Below are 20,867 nucleotides of genomic sequence, written 5' to 3'. Positions count from 1 at the left end.
CTCATTTTGTGGTTGTCAATAAAGTGTCGTGTCCGCTACACGTGAGGAGGCAACTGGCGTCTCCGACAAAAAAAGCGGTGTCTCAAACGCATCTGTGTCCACTGTCCTCCATGCGGGGGCCACACAGGTAGTGCTCCGACTAACCCCCCATCCCCGACCAAAAAAAAAAGTGCAGGCCGCCCGGGCAGGGACACTCGAAGAGGCGGAGGAGGAGGGTGGTACTAAGCGCACACACACACCCGCTACAAGTGGCGGGGACGGGGGGGGGCGAGTGTGGGGTACGCGGGACAAAAGGCGAACGCGTGATACAAGCTCTCCGAAGCCACGCTCCTCTTTAGATTTCCCCCCCGTCTTTTCTTCCATATATCCCCGAGCAGCTCGTCCGTGTGAGCTCCGTCTCCGCCTGGCTTTCCCACGCCGGCTGAATGTGGCCTGACCCCCTTCAGAGAGGTCTGACACGGAGCGGGGACATTTCCGCATTCCTCCCCCGACTACAAAGGCACACCGCCTCCTCGCCGCTTCCACCATTCATAGTCCTCCGCGCCGCCGGGTTTTGTCTCCCGTGTCCAACCTCGGGGAGCGCCGCAGGGGTCGGGGAGGGGAAGAGTGGAGGACGGCCACACTATCTATCTCCTCTCCCCCCGGGGCCATTCACCCGAGGTCCACCCGGCAACAAAGCCCCCGCGCTGGGGTGCGACGTGGAGAGTTCATCCTGGATGGTCCTAAAGGGGTCAGGTTCAAGGCCCGGGGGGCTTGATCTGTGACATCGGCTCCGGTGGTCATTTGGATTTACATCCTGCGACAGGCCACACTTTTAGGGACACCTTCTTCTGTTTTTAACATCTCTGGAAGGGAGTAGCACAGGGGTGTCCAAACTTTTTCCACTGAGGGCCACACATTGAAAAATCAATGCTAGCAGGGGCCATTTTGATATTTTTTATTTTAAAAACCAATACAATATATGTATAAAAAATATACATTTAGGCTTGATCCCGGGGACCCCAAAGAGTTTTGGTCCAAAAAATATAAAAAAATGTGTCCATATTCAGTATTATTATTTGTGTTATTATTAGGGATGTCCGATAATGGCTTTTTGCCGATATTCCAATATTGTCCAACTCTTTAATTACCGATACCGATATCAACCGATATATGCAGTCGTGGAATTAACACATTATTATGCCTAATTTGGACAACCATGTATGGTGAAGATAAGGTACTTTTTAAAAAAAATAATAAAATAAGATAACTAAATTAAAAACATTTTCTTGAATAAAAAATAAAGTAAAACAATATAAAAACAGTTACATAGAAACTAGTAATTAATGAAAATGAGTAAAATTAACTGTTAAAGGTTAGTACTATTAGTGGACCAGCAGCACGCACAATCATGTGTGCTTACGGACTGTATCCCTTGCAGACTGTATTGATATATATTGATATATAATGTAGGAACCAGAATATTGATAACAGAAAGAAATGGGGGGAGGGAAGTTTTTTTGGGTTGGTGCACTAATTGTAAGTGTATCTTGTGTTTTTTATGTTGATTTAATAAAAATAAATAAAAATTTAAAAAACGATACAGATAATAAAAAAAACGATACCGATAATTTCCGATATTACATTTTAACGCATTTATCGGCTGATAATATCGGCAGGCCGATATTATCGGACATCCCTAGTTATTATTCAAGTTTTTACATTTCTAGATCAGGGGTGTCCAAACTTTTTCCACTGAGGGCCACACATTGAAAAATCAAAGCTAGCAGGGGCCATTTTGATATTTTTTATTTAAAAAAAACAATACAATATATGTATGAAAAATATACATTTAGGCTTGATCCCGGGGACGCCAAAGGGTTTTGGTCCAAAAAATATAAAAAATGTGTCCATATTCAGTATTATTATTTGTGTTATTATTAGGGATGTCCGATAATGGCTTTTTGCCGATATTCCGATATTGTCCAACTCTTTAATTACCGATACCGATATCAACCGATATATGCAGTTGTGGAATTAACACATTATTATGCCTAATTTGGACAAGCATGTATGGTGAAGATAAGGTACTTTATTAAAAAAATAATAAAATAAGATAACTAAATTAAAAACATTTTCTTGAATAAAAAAGAAAGTAAAACAATATAAAAACAGCTACATAGAAACTAGTAATTAATGAAAATGAGTAAAATTAACTGTTAAAGGTTAGTACTATTAGTGGAGCAGCAGCACGCACAATCATGTGTGCTTACGGACTGTATCCCTTGCAGACTGTACTGATATATATTGATATATAATGTAGGAACCAGAATATTGATAACAGAAAGAAATGGAGGGAGGGAGGTTTTTTGGGTTGGTGCACTAATTGTAAGTGTATCTTGTGTTTTTTATGTTGATTTAATAAAAAAAAAAAAAAAAAAAAACGATACAGATAATAAAAAAAAACAGATACCGATAATTTCCGATATTACATTTTAACGCATTTATCGGCCGATAATATCGGCAGGCCGATATTATCGGACATCCCTAGTTATTATTCAAGTTTTTAAATTTCTAGATCAGGGGTGTCCAAACTTTTTCCACTGAGGGCCACCAAATCAAAGCTAGCAGGGGCCATTTTGATATTTTTTATTTTAAAAACCAATACAATATATGTATAAAAAATATACATTTAGGCTTGATCCCGGGGACCCCAAAGGGTTTTGGTCCAAAAAATATAAAAAACGTGTCCATATTCAGTATTATTATTTGTGTTATTATTCAAGTTTTTACATTTCTAGATCAGGGGTGTCCAAACTTTTTCCACTGAGGGCCACACATTGAAAAATCAAAGCTAGCAGGGGCCATTTTGATATTTTTAATTTTTAAAAACCAATACAATATATGTATAAAAAATATACATTCAGGCTTGATCCCGGGGACCCCAAAGGGTTTTGGTCCAAAAAATATAAAAAATGTGTCCATATTCGGTATTATTATTTGTGTTATTATTGGGGATGTCCGATAATGGCTTTTTGCCGATATCCGATATTCCGATATTGTCCAACTCTTTAATTACCGATACCGATATCAACCGATACCGATATATGCAGTCGTGGAATTAACACATTATTATGCCTAATTTGGACAACCAGGTATGGTGAAGATAAGGTACTTTTCAAAAATAATAATAAAATAAGATAACTAAATTAAAAACATTTTCTTGAATAAAAAAGAAAGTTAAACAATATAAAAACAGTTACATAGAAACTAGTAATTAATGAAAATGAGTAAAATTAACTGTTAAAGGTTAGTACTATTAGTGGACCAGCGGCACGCACAATCATGTGTGCTTACGGACTGTATCCCTTGCAGACTGTATTGATATATATTGATATATAATGTAGGAACCAGAATATTAATAACAGAAAGAAATGGGGGGAGGGAGGTTTTTTGGGTTGGTGCACTAATTGTAAGTGTATCTTGTGTTTTTTATGTTGATTTAATAAAAAATTTTTTAAAAAACGATACAGATAATTAAAAAAAACCGATACCGATAATTTCCGATATTACATTTTAACGCATTTATCGGCCGATAATATCGATATTTATTATATATATGTTATTTTTTTGAAGAGCAATCCATTTTTTGGTTATAAGGGTATTATTTAACTCAATTTCTGGGTTTTCTAAATTATTAACCATTTTTGGGTTGTTTTTCAACAAATAACGCATTCTTGGGTAAAAGGCTTTTTTTTAATTAAAAAGTCACCTTGGAAATGGATTCATCTCATTAACATTATTTACGGCGGGGCACGGTTTGGGAGAGTGGCCGTGCTAGCAACCTGAGGGTTCCTGGTTCGATCCCCATTCCACCAGCCGAGTCACGTCCGTTGTGTCCTTGAGCAAGACACTCCACCCTTGCTCCTGATGGGTCGTGGTTACACTTAACCCACATAACTCAACTTTGGGTTGAATAATTCAACGATTCGATTCAATGTCGATTCTTGGGGTCACGATTCGATTCGATTTATTATCGGACATCCCTAGTTATTATTCAAGTTTTTAAATTTCTAGATCAGGGGTGTCCAAACTTTTTCCACTGAGGGCCACCAAATCAAAGCTAGCAGGGGCCATTTTGATATTTTTTATTTTAAAAACCAATACAATATATGTATAAAAAATATACATTTAGGCTTGATCCCGGGGACCCCAAAGGGTTTTGGTCCAAAAAATATAAAAAATGTGTCCATATTCTGTATTATTATTTGTGTTATTATTCAAGTTTTTAAATTTCTAGATCAGGGGTGTCCAAACTTTTTCCACTGAGGGCCACACATTGAAAAATTAAAGCTAGCAGGGGCCATTTTGATATTTTTTATTTTAAAAACCAATATGTATAAAAAATATACATTTAGGCTTGATCCCGGGGACCCTAAAGGGTTTTGGTCCAAAAAATATAAAAAATGTGTCCATATTCAGTATTATTATTTGTGATATTATTCAAGTTTTTAAATCTCTAGATCAGGGGTGTCCAAACTTTTTCCACTGAGGGCCACACATTGAAAAATCAAAGCTAGCAGGGGCCATTTTGATATTTTTTATTTTAAAAACCAATACAATATATGTATAAAAAATATACATTTAGGCTTGATCCCGGGGACCCCAAAGGGTTTTGGTCCAAAAAATATAAAAAATGTGTCCATATTCAGTATTATTATTTGTGTTATTATCAGGCCTGGCCCTAACCATGCTGGCGCCCTAGGCAAGATTTTAGGGGGCGCTCCCCCCCCCCCCCCCCCCCCACACATCGGCAGTGAAGTGTATATACTCACAAGAAACCGAATAGCTTTGTCTTTGACCTTTTTTTTTACTTAAAGAAAGCAAATTAACATATTATATGAGAATGTTATGTTATGATTATCTTTAACCGAATCACAGCAGTGCTCCAATTAAAAAACAGCATTCCCTCTCATGTGATATTGCTTAATTAACATTAATGATGTGCACTTTAACAACTAGGCTTACAACTATACCTAATATATAAAGGGGTGGAAAAGTGACTATTACCTGCAGGGCAAACATTAGCTAACCAGAAGGCAATAACAATGTAAACATAAAACACCTGCTTAAAAGATCTAATACAAATGTCCCTGAGGAACGTAAGGTGGGAGTACTGTAATTACCTAACGTTACATTATTATTTTCCATAACAATTTAGCCCCCTCCACAATATTAACCCGACGTTAAAACAGAACTAGCTATTTATTGATTAGCAATTGCCGAATCATGTGACATTAGCTTAATGCTAAAAAGCCAGGTTACTATCACATTCTGTAACAGACAAATAATTTCATGTAGGCTAACGTTACCAACCTGCTACCTCTGTCTTTTTCTCGTTTCTCCTCCTCTTCTTTTCTCTTTTTTCTTCCCTGGGCACCTGACAGTTTTGGCTGTTTTGACATCTTGTGTTCATTTTTTGATGTGGTAAGAGTCATGATACGGGAAGGGAAGGGGCGCACCGTGCGGGGGGACGGGGGGGGCGTAATGTTGTAACAAATAATATTTCTATTAAATAGGCTTTACTTTGCATTTTAATTAACGTGGGATTATTTTTTGTATTTAGAAATAATAGTACCAACTTTTTTTCTTTCTTTTTTTTTTTTTTCTCCAACATTTGTGGCACTGGCGTGGCGCCCCCTGATGGACGGCGCCCTTAGCATTTGCCTATACGGCCTATGCCACGAGCCGGCCCTGGGTCTATCTGTCAATATACATGTTTTTAAAGATTTAAATTGTATGCTCTTTTTGTCAAAGAAAACCCTTTTTTTAATGAAAAAAAAACACAAAAGTTGCAATACTTTCACCCAATAAAATTTTTAAGTGGGATATTTGAGAGTATATAATAATTGGAGCCTTAAAAAGGTCAATAACTCATAACACCATTGATTTTAATTCATTATTATTTTTTGAGCAATGACACTTAAAAACTAATCACACCAAAAGGGTCCTACTCATTAAAGTGTTAACAAATAAATTATAATTTTTATTTTTTTACTGTTTACTTTGAACACAATAATCTCGAGATCAACTTCAGATCTATTTATCTGTCAATTATAAGTTTTATTGTTGTTTATGTTTTTTGTTTGTTCGTTTTAGGCCCTTCTTTAAAACAAAAAACAGCTCGTTTTTTTACGTGGCAAACACAAAATATGCAACATTTTCCCCAAAAAATATCTCAAAATATTTAATGTGACGTAATTGGAGCCTTGAATAGGTCAATAATTCATAATGACATTGATTTTGATTAGAGATGTCCGATAATATCGGCCTGCTGATATTATCGGCCGATATATGCGTTAAAATGTAATATCGGAAATTATCGGTATCGGTTTTTTTATTATCGGTATCAGGTTTTTTTTTTTGTTTTTTTTTTTTTTTTTTTAAATTAAATCAACATAAAAAACACAAGATACACTTACAATTAGTGCACCAACCCAAAAAACCTCCCTCCCCCATTTACACTCATTCACACAAAAGGGTTGTTTCTTTCTGTTATTAATATTCTGGTTCCTGCATTATATATCAATATATATCAATACAGTCTGCAAGGGATACAGTCCGTAAGCACACATGATTGTGCGTGCTGCTGCTCCACTAATAGTACTAACCTTTAACAGTTAATTTTACTCATTTTCATTAATTACTAGTTTCTATGTAACTGTTTTTATATTGTTGTACTTTCTTTTTTATTCAAGAAAATGTTTTTAATTTATTTATCTTATTTTACAAATTTTTTTAAAAAGTACCTTATCTTCACCATACCTGGTTGTCCAAATTAGGCATAATAATGTGTTAATTCCACGACTGTATATATCGGTTGATATCGGTATCGGTTGATATCGGTATCGGTAATTAAAGAGTTGGACAATATCGGAATATCGGATATCGGCAAAAAGCCATTATCGGACATCCCTAATTTTGATTCATTATTATTTTTTAAAGAAAGAAACAGCCTGCATGGCAGCTTTGTGTGATTAGAGTAAACATTGCTACATTTTCTTGTTACATTTCACCTGTTTGCTCTTTAAATACCACTTTTAATGTTTTGTATTTTTAAAATGTGCCGTGGGGCCGTTAAAAAATGACCTGCAGGCCGTAAATGGCCCCCGGGCAGCACTTTGGACACCCCTGGAGTAGCAGAACTAATGCACTAGGGGTGTGGGAAAAAATCACATCGAATTCGAATCGTGATTCAGAATTGATTCTCATTTTTTTTTTAAATCAATTTTTATTTTTTTTATTATTACTATTAGTATTTTTTTATTTTTTTTTTATTTTAATTTTTTTTAAAATTAATCAATCCAACAACACAACACACAACAATACCATAACAATGCAATCCAATTCCAAAAGCAAACCCGAGCCAGCAACACCCAGAAGTGCAATAAACAGAGCAATTGAGAGGAGACACAAACACGATACAGCCAAAAGTAGTGAAACAAAAATGAATATTATCAACAACAGTATCAATATTAGTTACAATTTCAACATAGCAGTAATGTATGTCAATAATGTAATAATGTCAATCCCTCATTGACATTATCATTAGACATTAATATAAAAAAAGAACAATAGTGTCAGAGTGGCTTACACTTGCATCTCATAAGCTTGACAACACACTGTGTCCAATATTTTCACAAAGATAAAATAAGTCATATTTTTGGTTCATTTAATAGTTAAAACAAATTTAAATTATTGCAATCAGTTGATAAAACATTGTCCTTTACAATTATAAAAGCTTTTTACAAAAATCTACTACTCTGCTTGCATGTCAGCAGACTGGGGTAGATCCTGCTGGAATCTATGTATTCCATGAATAGACAATCCTTTGGAATGGGGAAAAAAATAGTTTTTGAATCGAGAATCGTGTTGAATTGAAAAAAAAAAATCGATTTTGAATCGAATCGTGACCCCAAGAATCGATATTGAATCGAATCGTGGGACACCCAAAGATTCACAGCCCTATAATGCACACTAAAAAATGTTGGGTTAAAAAAAAAAAAACAATTTCAGAAAAGAACAAACCCCTTATTGGAGTTATTTTACCTCAACATTTTTTCAACCCAACTTTTGCGTTGAATTATTTAACAATTATTATTTAATTATTTATACCTGCTCAGTGGTCTAGTGGTTAGAGCAGGCCTGGGCAATTATTTTGACTCGGGGGCCACATTTAGAAAAAAAAAAGTGTCTGGGGGGCCGGTATATCTATTTTTAGGAACACTACCGTAATACAAAACCTCACAATGATGTCTGATTTAATGCTAAAAATATTATGACAGACCGCCTTAAAAAACGTAATGGAATTTTAAATTTTTCTATGAACGATAAAACACTGAATATTGACAAAACATGAATGGCACACTCGCTTTCGATCGACATATTTTACAATCAAGTGAAACGCAAGAAAAATGCCAGAAACAGTGAAATATGAACGCGAAGGGTACAAAATAAACATACCTACAATCTGATATATCTGATTCATCACTAAGCTTTAGAACTTTGTTGTGAAAATCTCCTCCCGCGTCTGTGGAAACGCTTCCCGCCCACACTGCTTGGTGCCTCGTCTGTGCTGCTGTGACGTAGATTACCATAGTAACTAACTAGATGACCATAGTAACTAATTAGATGACCATAGTAACTGGTATATTATCCAAAAGTGCAGATTCCAAGCATTGAAATACTTAGTATAGTTGAAGACTTACGCTCATTAGAAAACATCACTGCACATCATAATGGCAGCTACACTTTACATCTTAAAGATCTAAAAAAAATTATTTGGGAATGTCCGGCGGGCCAGATTGAAAAGCTTAACGGGCCGCATGTGGCCCCCGGGCGTTAATTTGCCCAGGTCTGGGTTACAGTGTCCTGTTCAAACCCCGGCCGAGTCATGCCAAAGACTATAAAAATGGAACCCCTGCTTGGCACTCAGCATCAAGGGTTGGAATTGGGGGTTAAATCACCAAAAATGATTCCCGGGCGCGGCCACCGCTGCTGCCCACTGCTCCCCTCACCTCCCAGGGGGTGAACAAGGAGATGGGTCAAATGCAGAGGATAATTTCACCACACCTAGTGTGTGTGTGACAATCATTGGTACTTTAACTTTAACCCAAAAAGTTGAGTTATGATGAATTAATGTTGGGTTATTCCCAACCAAACTGAATTATTTAACCCAAAATTGAGTAAATAATGTTAATGAGATGAATCCACGCCTTCTGCCCATGTGCAGCTGGGATAGGTTCCGGCGCCCCCCGCGATGCCAAAAGGGACAAGCGGTAGAAAATGGATGAAAGGAAGCAGTAGAACTAATGCACACTAAAAAATGTTGGGTTTTAACCCAATTTTAACCCAACTACCGGTCCAGAAAAGGACAAACCCCATATTTGAGTTATTTTAAGTCAACATTTTGGGTTAATTTTTTCAACCCACCTTTAGCATTGAATTTTAAGACCAAAAAAGTTGAGTTATGATAAGTTAATGTTGGGTTATTCCCAACCAAACTATCGGGTTGAATTATTCAACCCAAAAGTTGAGTTATGCTAACTCAATGTCGGGTGATTGTAAATAACGGTAATGAGATTAATCCATAATAAAACTCCCCTCAAGAAAAAAGTGACTTTTTAATAAAATTTAAAAAAGCTTTTTACCCCAAAATGTGTTACTTGTTGAAAAACAACCCAAAAATGGTTCAGCATTTTGAAAACCCAGAAATGGACTTAAACTAATACCCTTGTAACCCCAAAAATTGATTGCTGGAACCCCTTATTGGAGTTGTTTTAACTCAACATTTTGGGTTGATTTTTTTCAACCCAACTTTTGCGTTGAATTATTTAATAATTATTATTTATACCTGCTCAGTGGCCTAGTGGTTAGAGTGTCCGCCCTGAGATGGGTAGGTTGTAATTTCAAACCCCGGCCGAGTCATACCAAAGACTATAAAAATGGGAGCCATTACCTCCCTGCTTGGCACTCAGCATCAAGGGTTGGAATTGGGGGTTAAATCACCAAAAATGATTCCCGGGCGCGGCCACCGCTGCTGCTCACTGCTCCCCTCATCTCCCAAGGGGTGAACAAGGGGATGGGTCAAATGCAGAGGATAATTTAACCAAACCTAGTTTGTGTGTGACAATCATTGCTACTTTAACTTTTAACTTTAACCCAAAAAAGTTGAGTTATGATGACTTAATGTTGGGTTATTCCCAACCAAACTATATCGGGTTGAATTATTCAACCCAAAGTTGAGTTATGTGGGTTAAGTGTAACCACGACCCATCAGGAGCAAGGGTGGAGTGTCTTGCTCAAGGACACAACGGACGTGACTCGGCTGGTGGAAGCTGGGGATCGAACCAGGAACCCTCAGGTTGCTAGCACGGCCACTCTCTCAAACCGTGCCCCGCCGTAAATAATGTTAATGAGATGAATCCATTTCCAAGGTGACTTTTTAATTTAAAAAAAGCCTTTTACCCAAAAATGCGTTATTTGTTGAAAAACAACCCAAAAATGGTTAATAATTTAGAAAACCCAGAAATTGAGTTAAATAATACCCTTATAACCAAAAAATGGATTGCTCTTCAAAAAAATAACTCCAACATTTTAACCCAACACTAGCAACTCATGAATTGGGTTATAAAAATAACCCTAATAAACTCTAATATTCCTATTACAGTAGTGCAGAGGTGTCAAAGTGGTTTACACTGAGGGCCACATGGCAGTTATGTTTGGCCCCAGAGGGCCGCTTCTAACAGTGAGTACTATTATTACACCATTTTTTAGTAGATTTTTCAAAAACTAAAATGTAAAAAAAATATGGTAAGTAGGGATGTCCGAATATATCGGCCTGCCGATATTATCGGCCGATAAATGCGTTAAAATGTAATATCGGAAATTATCGGTATCGTTTTTTTTATTATCTGTATCGTTTTTTTAAAAATTAAATCAACATAAGAAACACAAGATACACTTACAATTAGTGCACCAACCCAAAAAACCTCCCTCCCCCCATTTCTTTCTGTTATCAATATTCTGGTTCCTACATTATATATCAATATATATCAATACAGTCTGCAAGGGATACAGTCCGTAAGCACACATGATTGTGCGTGCTGCTGCTCCACTAATAGTACTAACCTTTAACAGTTAATGTTACTCATTTTCATTAATTACTAGTTTCTATGTAACTGTTTTTATATTGTTGTACTTTCTTTTTTATTCAAGAAAATGTTTTTAATTTAGTTATGTTATTTATTTATTTTTTTTTAAAAAGTACCTTATCTTCACCATACATGGTTGTCCAAATTAGGCATAATAATGTGTTAATTCCACGACTGCATATATCGGTTGATATCGGTATCGGTTATTAAAGAGTTGGACAATATCGGAATATCGGATATCGGCAAAAAGCCATTATCGGACATCCCTAATGGTACGTTGCAATAATTTCACCTCAAAATGTAGTGTATATTACTGTATATGGAAAAACAGTACTGCTGTTTTTATGGTTAAAAAAAGGTAGCTCAGTTGCCAGAATTTTACTGTAAAATTTACATTTTTTTTTTTTACTGTATATAAAAAACCCTGCAATTTTACAGTAAAATTTTGGCACCTGAGCTGCAACTTTTTATTTTTTAATTTTTCCCCTGCAAATCAACGAGTGTATATTTTTCGGTGTATTACTGTAAATCCCAAAACGGCACCACAGTTTATTACAGTAAAAGAAAGTACAGTTTTTTTTTCCATTTAAAGAAAAATGCTGTAAAAACCACAGTAAATTTCACAATTTGACCATGAAATCTATTGCTACTTTCACATTGCACAATTTGATGGATAACTTGCTTTGAAATCATTATTATTAGTATTTATTTCTGTTCAAAAAATGGTTTGAATGTTTGATCATATATTTTTGCGTAATTAGACAATATTTAAGTTAATATAATTTGGAGTACAATATATATTTTTTCTACCAAAATAGACAGAATACATTTAGTAATAAAAGTTACAGTACTTTATTGATACATATTATTTACCGGCTTTCCAGGGCCAAATAAAATGAAGTGGCGGGCCACATCTGGCCCCCGGGCCTTTAGTTTGACACCTGTCCAGTAGTACCTTAATTTAAGATGAGACTACCCCAATTTAAAGGGGTCATATTATGATTTAAAAACACTGCCTTGTGGTCTACATATCATGTAATTAGGGATGGGAATTGATTTGATTTGGTTCTCTTATCGATTCTTACTTGGAAACAAAAAGCTAACAGGAAGGTGGATTAGCATCAATTGTATTTAGTTCAGTGCTAACATGACCTTAAAAAGCCACCAGGGAGGTCTTAAAATGCACATAGCATAGAAAAAGTATTTTTAAAATAGCTACAAAAAAAAATTCTGTGGAATTTAACGAAATAAATGTGGAAATTACACAAGAAGGCAAATATATAGCAAATATATTGTGCAAAGGTTTGTTTATATTCACCAGGTGAAACTAATATTATGACATAGACCAGGAGTCACCAACCTTTTTGAAAGCAAGAGCTACTTCTTGGGTAGTGATTAATGCGAAGGGCTACCAGTTTGATACACACTTCAATAAATTGCCAGAAATAGCCAATTTGCTCAATTTACCTTTAACTCTATGTTATTATTAATAATTAATGATATTTACACTTAATTGAACGGTTTAAAAGAGGAGAAAACACGAAAAAAATGACAATTAAATTTTGAAACATAGTTTATCTTCAATTTCGACTCTTTAAAATTCAAAATTCAACCGAAAAAAAGAAGAGAAAAACTAGCTAATTTGAATCTTTTTGAAAAAATTAAAAAAAGAATTTATGGAACATCATTAGTAATTTTTCCTGATTAAGATTAATTTTAGAATTTTGATGACATGTTTTAAATAGGTTAAAATCCAATATGCACTTTGTTAAAATATATAACAAATTGGACTAAGCTATATTTCTAACAAAGACAAATCATCATTTCTTCTACATTTTCCAGAACAAAAATTTTAAAAGAAATTCAAAAGACTTTGAAATAAGATTTAATTTTGATTCTACAGATTTTCTAGATTTGCCAGAATAATTTTTTTGAATTTTAATCATAATAAGTTTGAAGAACAATTTCACAAATATTCTTCGTCGAAAAAACAGAAGCTAAAATGAAGAATTAAATAAAAATTTATTTGTTATTCTTTACAATAAAAAAAATAAATTTACTTGAACTTTGATTTGAATTGTCAGGAAAGAAGAGGAAGGAATTCAAAAGGTAAAAAGGTATATGTGTTTAAAAATCCTAAAATAATTTTTAAGGTTGTATTTTTTCTCTAAAATTGTCTTTCTGAAAGTTATGAGAAGCAAAGTAAAAAAAATAATGAATTTATTTCAACAAGTGAAGACCAAGTCTTTAAAATATTTTCTTGGATTTTCAAATTCTATTTGAGTTTTGTCTCTCTTAGAATTAAAAATGTCGGGCAAAGCGAGACCAGCTTGCTGGTAAATAAATAAAATTTAAAAAATAGATGCAGCTCACTGGTAAGTGCTGCTATTTGAGCTATTTTTAGAACAGGCCAGCGGGCTACTCATCTGGTCCTTACGGGCGACCTGGTGCCCGCGGGCACTGCGTTGGTGACCCCTGTGCTAGATCTTGCAGCATGATTATTAGCTAAAACAACCTGATTTAATGCAAATTCAGTAGAATTTCAACCCTGCACTGTGCATTCCTCAGTCACATGTGCATTCCTCAGTCACATGTGCAGTGCATTCTTCCATCACATGCACAGATAATTCCCAGCATGCTACACACTACAGGCCACACTAGTATTTGAGCCCAAGGACTTCATCCAGTCAGGTAAGTGTTGATGATATTACTGGGGTAAATATATGTGATCTATGGTATTTAAGTGGAATAGAGGTGTAATTGTTACTGTATGACTGTAGACTACTCCAGTAGACTTCCACTCAAGCTAGCTAGCTGTTCCTGAACTTGTTAAATGATTTTGGGGCCAATATATCTAGCTAACTAGGTTTATGTACCGCCACAGTCTCGTAATGAACCGAAAATATTTCTCCGTTAGTTGTGATGCTAATTTTGTCTATTTTAAATCCCATTCATTTATGCTAACAACGTTAGCGATCCGAATGGACCTTTTCTGTGTTGTGTAAAGTTCAACTAGCAAATACTAAATCAAAAGGTGTAGTTTCCTCTGCCTTCTGTTCTGCTAGCCATTCTGTTGTCATACAAGAATGTAGCTTATAGTTTGATTTAGCATGCTGATTGACTGTTCATTCATTCATCCAGCCTATTTCTATTCATTTGTCCATCAGTAAAACATTTTTAAAGACTACTCCAATTGTTTAGCTGACTATTTATATCTGTGTGTGGCATTGCATTAGTGTTTCAAAAGAATAAATAAATACAAAGAGAATTTAAGCTGCAAGCAGCGTTGGTCGGGTCCGCATTTTGGCTGGTGCTAGTCCTAGGTGTCCCAATACTTTTGTCCAGTGGTAGTCCTGAGTGAGACCTACATAGAGGTTTTGTTGCATGTCTCTACGATATTCGTACTGGGAGTTAGAGGAAGTTGTATCTGTGTTTTTTTCCTAGGTGCTGCGGCACAGTGGTTCTTTTCTTTGAAGGCTCGTAAAATCAAAACCGTAGCACTTATTAAAACGCTTTCGCCAACTTTTAATCAGAAGGGTTTAATCTCTCTCCTGTAGCAGTTTGAAGCCAAAACGACAAACGCGGTCAGAGGAGATAATGTTTGATGTTTGGTGACCGCTTTTTAAAAAAAAATTGTTTTGAAGTGGGGATATCAAACTTCCTGTTGATTTTTGATGAAGGATGTCAATCTATGAAATGTAGGTCTAAGTAAGACCTACGTAGAGGTTTTTGTTTCATGTCTCTAAAACGTTCCTAACGGAAGTTACAAGCAGTTTTGTCTGTGTTTTCCTCTGAGAAGCAGTTTTGTCTCTGTTTTATTCAAAAATTGCGCTAGAGCGCAATTTTGAGTTTCGGGGTTCGGTTTTTTTTAGATCGCAATTTCCACCAGTCCCGATGTGTGTAAAAAGTTTGGTGAGTTTTGAAGTATTTTAAGGGGGTCAAATTACAGCTCAAAGAGGCAAAAATGAGTGTTTTTAGTCATTTTTTGTGTTGAAGGGGAAATTGCCAACTTCCTGTTGGTTTTTGCCCGAGAATGTGAAATTATGAATTGTAGGTCTAAGTGAGACCTACATAGAGGTTTTTGTTTCATGTCTCTACGACCTTCCTAGTGGGAGTTACAGGCAGTTAGTTTTTTTCCTAGGGGGCGCTAGAGCGCAATTTTGATTTTTGGGGTTTGTTTTTTTACTAAAGTGTGCTGTCCCAGTTTTTGTATGTCTGTAAAAAATTTGGTGAGTTTTGAAGCATGTTAAGGGGGGCAAAGTAGTGCGCAAAGCTGCGGAATAATAATCAACCTTACAATTTCAATAGGTTCCTTTGTACAGGGTACATGTGAACCCTAATAATGCCACGTATGATGTGTGGAGACATTTCACCCCAACCAATGTAGGCGGAAAGGCGGTGTACATTTGCAAATACTGTGCAAAGAGCTACGTCAAAAATGCCACAAAGATGCAGCAGCATATAGACAAGTGCCCAATAATATATCATTATTGTAATTCCCCATTCATTCCCATGGACGGTGTCCAACTTTGAATAATCAAAAAATGGTCAGTATTTCCAAACTTCCCGAGCTTAACTTCCCGAGGTAAATTTCCGGAAAGTTTCCGGTAAATTTCCGGAAACTTTCCGGAAATATACCGGAAACTTTCCACCCCTTTGCAACCCTATGTTTGTTACATTTTTGTTGCGTTTTGCTTGATTGTAAAAGATACACAACTATGGAGGAGCTGGTCTGAGAAGTAAAATATGTTCATACGTTGTTAATATTCAGTGTTTTATTGTGCACAGTTAATATTGTAAATCCCACTTTCTTTATTTTCATGTACTTTTTGGGTCTCCTATTCAGTGAAAAACTTTTTACTGAGGTGGTCTGTCGTAACTTTTTTAGAATTCTATCGGACATTGTGACTTTTGGTATTAGTGTTCCTGAAAAAAAGGGACCCAAACTTAGACTTAGACTTAGACTTAGACAAACTTTAATGATCCACAAGGGAAATTGTTCAACACAGTAGCTCGGTTACAATGATGGAAAGTGGAAGGATGGAAAGGACAATGCAGGTATAAATAGACAAAAAAAATCTAACATATATACGAATATATACATAATATGTGTACAGAATGATTTATATACAGATATATTATATTATGTCTATAACATATATAAACCAAACAAACAGGTTTTTACAGATAAAGGTGTATATATCATTTATACACACATACACTTTGGCCATCCAGACACGTTTTTTTTTCTCTCAATGTGGCCCCGAGTCAAAATATTTTCCCAGCTCTGTGTTAACAGAATAACAAGCGATTCCAAGGAACTGATACACTCGGAACAGGTTCTGATCGAGAACCGGTTTGCGATTCCCATCCCTATTGCCAACCTTGAGACCTCTGAATTCGGGAGATTGTATTTCTTATATATATATATATATATATATATATATATATATATATATATATATATATATATATATATATATATATATATATATATATATATATATATATAATATATATATATATATATATATATATAATATATATATATATATATATATATATATATATATTATATATATATATATATATATATATATATATATATATATATATATATATATATATATATATATATATATATATATATATATAGTACAGTAAACAGTAATGAAAACACAGTTGTTCTACTAACTGTACTGTACTTGCTGCTTACTTAAAAAAAAACACTTACCTTTCACTATTTGAGTAGCCTTTGTTCTGCCATTTGAGTACTGGCGAGCGATCTCTGAATCCGGGAACATATCCTTCACGGATTTGTTGAAAACATCTGCAAATGAGAACAGGAAGTTGCCTGCAAGGTGGCCCATAATACTGCGTTGTGCTTCTCTGACCGTTCATGAGTGACTATATCCATTCAGCCACCGTGTTATGGGTTATAGATAAACCTATGGATAACGGAGACATATATAATAGTCTCCTTTTCAGGTGAGAGGACGCTAAAGGCAGTGCCTTTAAGGCACGCCCCCAATAATGTTGTCCGGCTGGAAATCGGGAGATTTTCGGGAGAATGGTTGTCCCGGGAAAATTTGGGAGGGTTGGCAAGTATGCTACGTGTATTGGTTGTTATTTGGTCAAAATGATTCATAGAGTATCAGTGTTTCCCATAAACTGCCAAGATACCTGTGGCGGTGGGGGCGTGGCTATGGGCGTGGTCAACATGACATCATCGAGTAATTTGCATAATTTACTACAATAAGATTTCAAAGGCTCAAAAAATGTATACTTACTAATGAATAATAACAGTTTTGTTTTAAACGTCCATCCATTCATCCATTATACAATATAATTACAACACTTTATGTACATATTTATATACAGATTTGAACAATAAGTTATTCACTGAAATATATTTATTAATTGTGGTTCTTACAAAAAATATATCTTATAAAATATAAAAGCTAAAATGTCGCTTAAAGCTCTGCCCCTTTAATTAGTGCACACTAAATAATTTAACTATAGCCTACTACTACAACCATATTATTTACCAGCAACATAAAGTGAAACAGAGGCAGAGGTGTCCTGCCACAGTCAGTAACAAATAAACAGAAAACAGTAGTGGTGGTAGATAGACACAGAGCTTCATCAAACATCTGATCCACTGAACAAAGAGCTCCAAAAATCTTGAACTTTAGACTGCCATCAGTTTTACTCCCTACACTTAACCATGTGTTTCCTACTGCCTGCAGACTTTGCACCCTTTGTTATATACACATGTTGTGTTTCTAATATAAATACATTTAATAAAGTCAAATACAAATAAGGCAACAAGAGAAGTATCCTACACTTCTCTTTTGTAAAGTAAATCCGAACAGCCGATATGGGCATCTACATCAACTATATGATTTGCCTGAGAAGCTGGACAGGACAAAAAATAAAATAAAAAAAAATAAATGTTTTTTTTTGGAATTTTTTTATTTTTTTAAATTTGTGGCGGACGTAATTCTTTCGTGGCGGGCCGCCACAAATAAATGAATGTGTGGGAAACACTGAGTATGTTTTTTAGACCGTCTTCAAGCCGCTTTCCTGTCTCTTCAGGATGCGCCGTTTTGTGGGAGGTTCTATTTTTATTTAAGGACAAAATTGCAATAATAAACATATGTTTAATTATATCCGAAGATTTTTTGTTAAAATAAAGCCAATAATGCAATTTTTTGTGGTCCCCTTTATTTAGAAAAGTATCGAAATAACCCCAATGTGCAGAATATGTCATTTTAACTGTGACTCATATGGTCAAAGTGAAGTGAAGTGAATTATATTTATATTAGAGATGTCCGATATTATCGGCCGATAAATGCGTTAAAATGTAATATCGGAAATTATCGGTATCGTTTTTTTTTATTATCAGTATCAGTATCATTTTTTTATTTTTTTTATTTTATTTTTTTATTTTTATTAAATCCACATAAAAAACACAAGATACACTTACAATTAGTGCACCAACCCAAAAATCCTCCCTCCCCCATTTACACTCATTCACACAAAAGGGTTGTTTCTTTCTGTTATTAATATTCTGGTTCCTACATTATACATCAATATATATCAATACAGTCTGCAAGGGATACAGTCCGTAAGCACACATGATTGTGCGTGCTGCTGGTCCACTAATAGTACTAACCTTTAACAGTTAATTTGACAAATTTTCATTAATTACTAGTTTCTATGTAACTGTTTTTATATTGTTTTACTTTCTTTTTTATTCAAGAAAATGTTTTTAATTTATTCATCTTATTTTATTTGATTATTTTTTTAAAAAAGTACCTTATCTTCACCATACCTGGTTGTCCAAATTAGGCATAATAATGTGTTAATTCCACGACTGTATATATCGGTTGATATCGGTATCGGTTGATATCGGTATCAGTAATTAAAGAGTTGGACAATATCGGCATATCGGATATCGGCAAAAAGCCATTATCGGACATCCCTAATTATATTTATATAGCGCTTTTCTCTAGTGACTCAAAGTGCTTTTACATAGTGAAACCCAATATCTAAGTTACATTTAAACCAGTGTGGGTGGCACTGGGAGCAGGTGGGTAAAGTGTCTTGCCCAAGGACACAACGGCAGTGACTAGGATGGCGGAAGCGGGAATCGAACCTGGAACCCTCAAGTTGCTGGCACGGCCACTCTACCAACCAAGCTATGCCGCCCCCAAAAGTCCCAAGGAGGAGTTAGTTAAAGTATGTCAAATAATACAAGTATGCGAGAATAAATGAAGGACTTAGTTCATGTGTAAAAAAAACCCCAAAAAAACAACCATAAAGATGGAAATGTGATGTAGAAAATTCCACAAATGGTTGTCGTTTATTGCGGCAGTTTCTTTCCACGCTAGACTTAGTTGAGACTTGACAAGACCTGATGTCAGATTATCGCAATAAGAAAAAGGTGTGTCAGGTGCATTGTCAAAACTCTGGGCAGGTGTGTACTGTGTGAGAAGATAACAGGAGAGAAGACATTGGTGTACATCATTGGCGTTGTTAGGCCTATTTTAGGGGGGCTCAAGCCCCCTAAAATGTTCTCAAGCCCCCCTAAATAATTTTGTGTTAAAAAAAAAAAAACTTTTTTTTTTTTTTTTTTACAAATACATGCTGACATATTCATTATAAAGTGGCCTGAATATGAGTTTAAATAAATAATCATATAACCTGTCATTATTCACTCAGTTTCCCCTCACTTCATAGCGTAAGGTAGAGAGCCCCCCCATTCCACTTGTTCACATAGAAAATGCCCACATCACTCAAAATCCAGTCCGCATTTTCTCTGCGACCTTGCTTGCGGTCCTGCAGGTGTACTAAGCACATTAGCACACAGCACTGCGGAACAAGAACCTTGTGTCTACAATTGTAAATCATTTAGTTTTTAAGTTTTGTGTTTCTTGTAGAATCTATATAAAGTAATATGCATTAGCCTATTGTTAAAATAATGAAAAAAAACATCATTAAATATTTGTTTTATTGTATTGTTACATTAATAGCTGTTGTATTACTATAGGATGGCTTGTTAAACATTTCATAGGATTTTCAGAGGGTGGAAAAACCAAGACAATTAATATAAAATGTAAAATGAATAAATACATTAAAAAAAGTTACATTTTATTGTTTGCATTATTTGTTTGAGCATTGCACTTTGAAGATGGTCCCTCAGCTCTTTGACAGCTTTGGCTCTTTTTCAGATCAGCAGACGGACTCTAAGTCTTTCTTATTTACAGTATATATAAACGTTTCTCATTTCTATTCAGACTTCCATATATATTTAATTTCCTTAACGGCTTGCCATATATATATATATATATATATATATATATATATATATATATATATATATATATATATATATATATATATATATATATATATATATATATATATATATATATATATATATATATATATATATATATATATATATATATAAATAAATATATTATATATACGCCAAATTATCCCAATCCAGATATTACTTTAATTCAAGTAATTAAATAATATTTCCAGGGCTTGAATTTACAACCATTTTAGTCACATATGTGCCCAAAATGTAATCTGTGCAACTTCAAAATATTTGGGAACAAACAATTATTGTATTGTGAGCTAAAGTGGTGGCATTAGCCTCGA

General features: G+C 34.9%; 1 protein-coding gene across 2 annotated transcripts in view; it reads right to left on the bottom strand.

Moving 5' to 3' along the window:
- The window catches only part of cdk6 (cyclin dependent kinase 6), a 179,602-nt gene that overhangs the window by 157,352 nt on the left and 1,383 nt on the right, over positions 1-20,867 (bottom strand). Inside the window, exon 2 of one of the 2 annotated variants that reach the window (XM_062029410.1) lies at positions 16,927-17,022. The gene's annotated coding sequence lies outside the window, so the exon portion shown is untranslated. Of the gene's footprint in view, positions 608-16,926; positions 17,023-20,867 lie in introns of those variants that run through there. The other variant, XM_062029409.1, reaches the window with a different exon arrangement.

This window comes from Entelurus aequoreus, linkage group LG20, assembly GCF_033978785.1.
Source record: "Entelurus aequoreus isolate RoL-2023_Sb linkage group LG20, RoL_Eaeq_v1.1, whole genome shotgun sequence".
Taxonomy (NCBI): domain Eukaryota; kingdom Metazoa; phylum Chordata; class Actinopteri; order Syngnathiformes; family Syngnathidae; genus Entelurus; species Entelurus aequoreus.
Note: the sequence above shows the minus strand (reverse complement) of the source record. Positions and strands in the feature narration are given on the sequence as shown.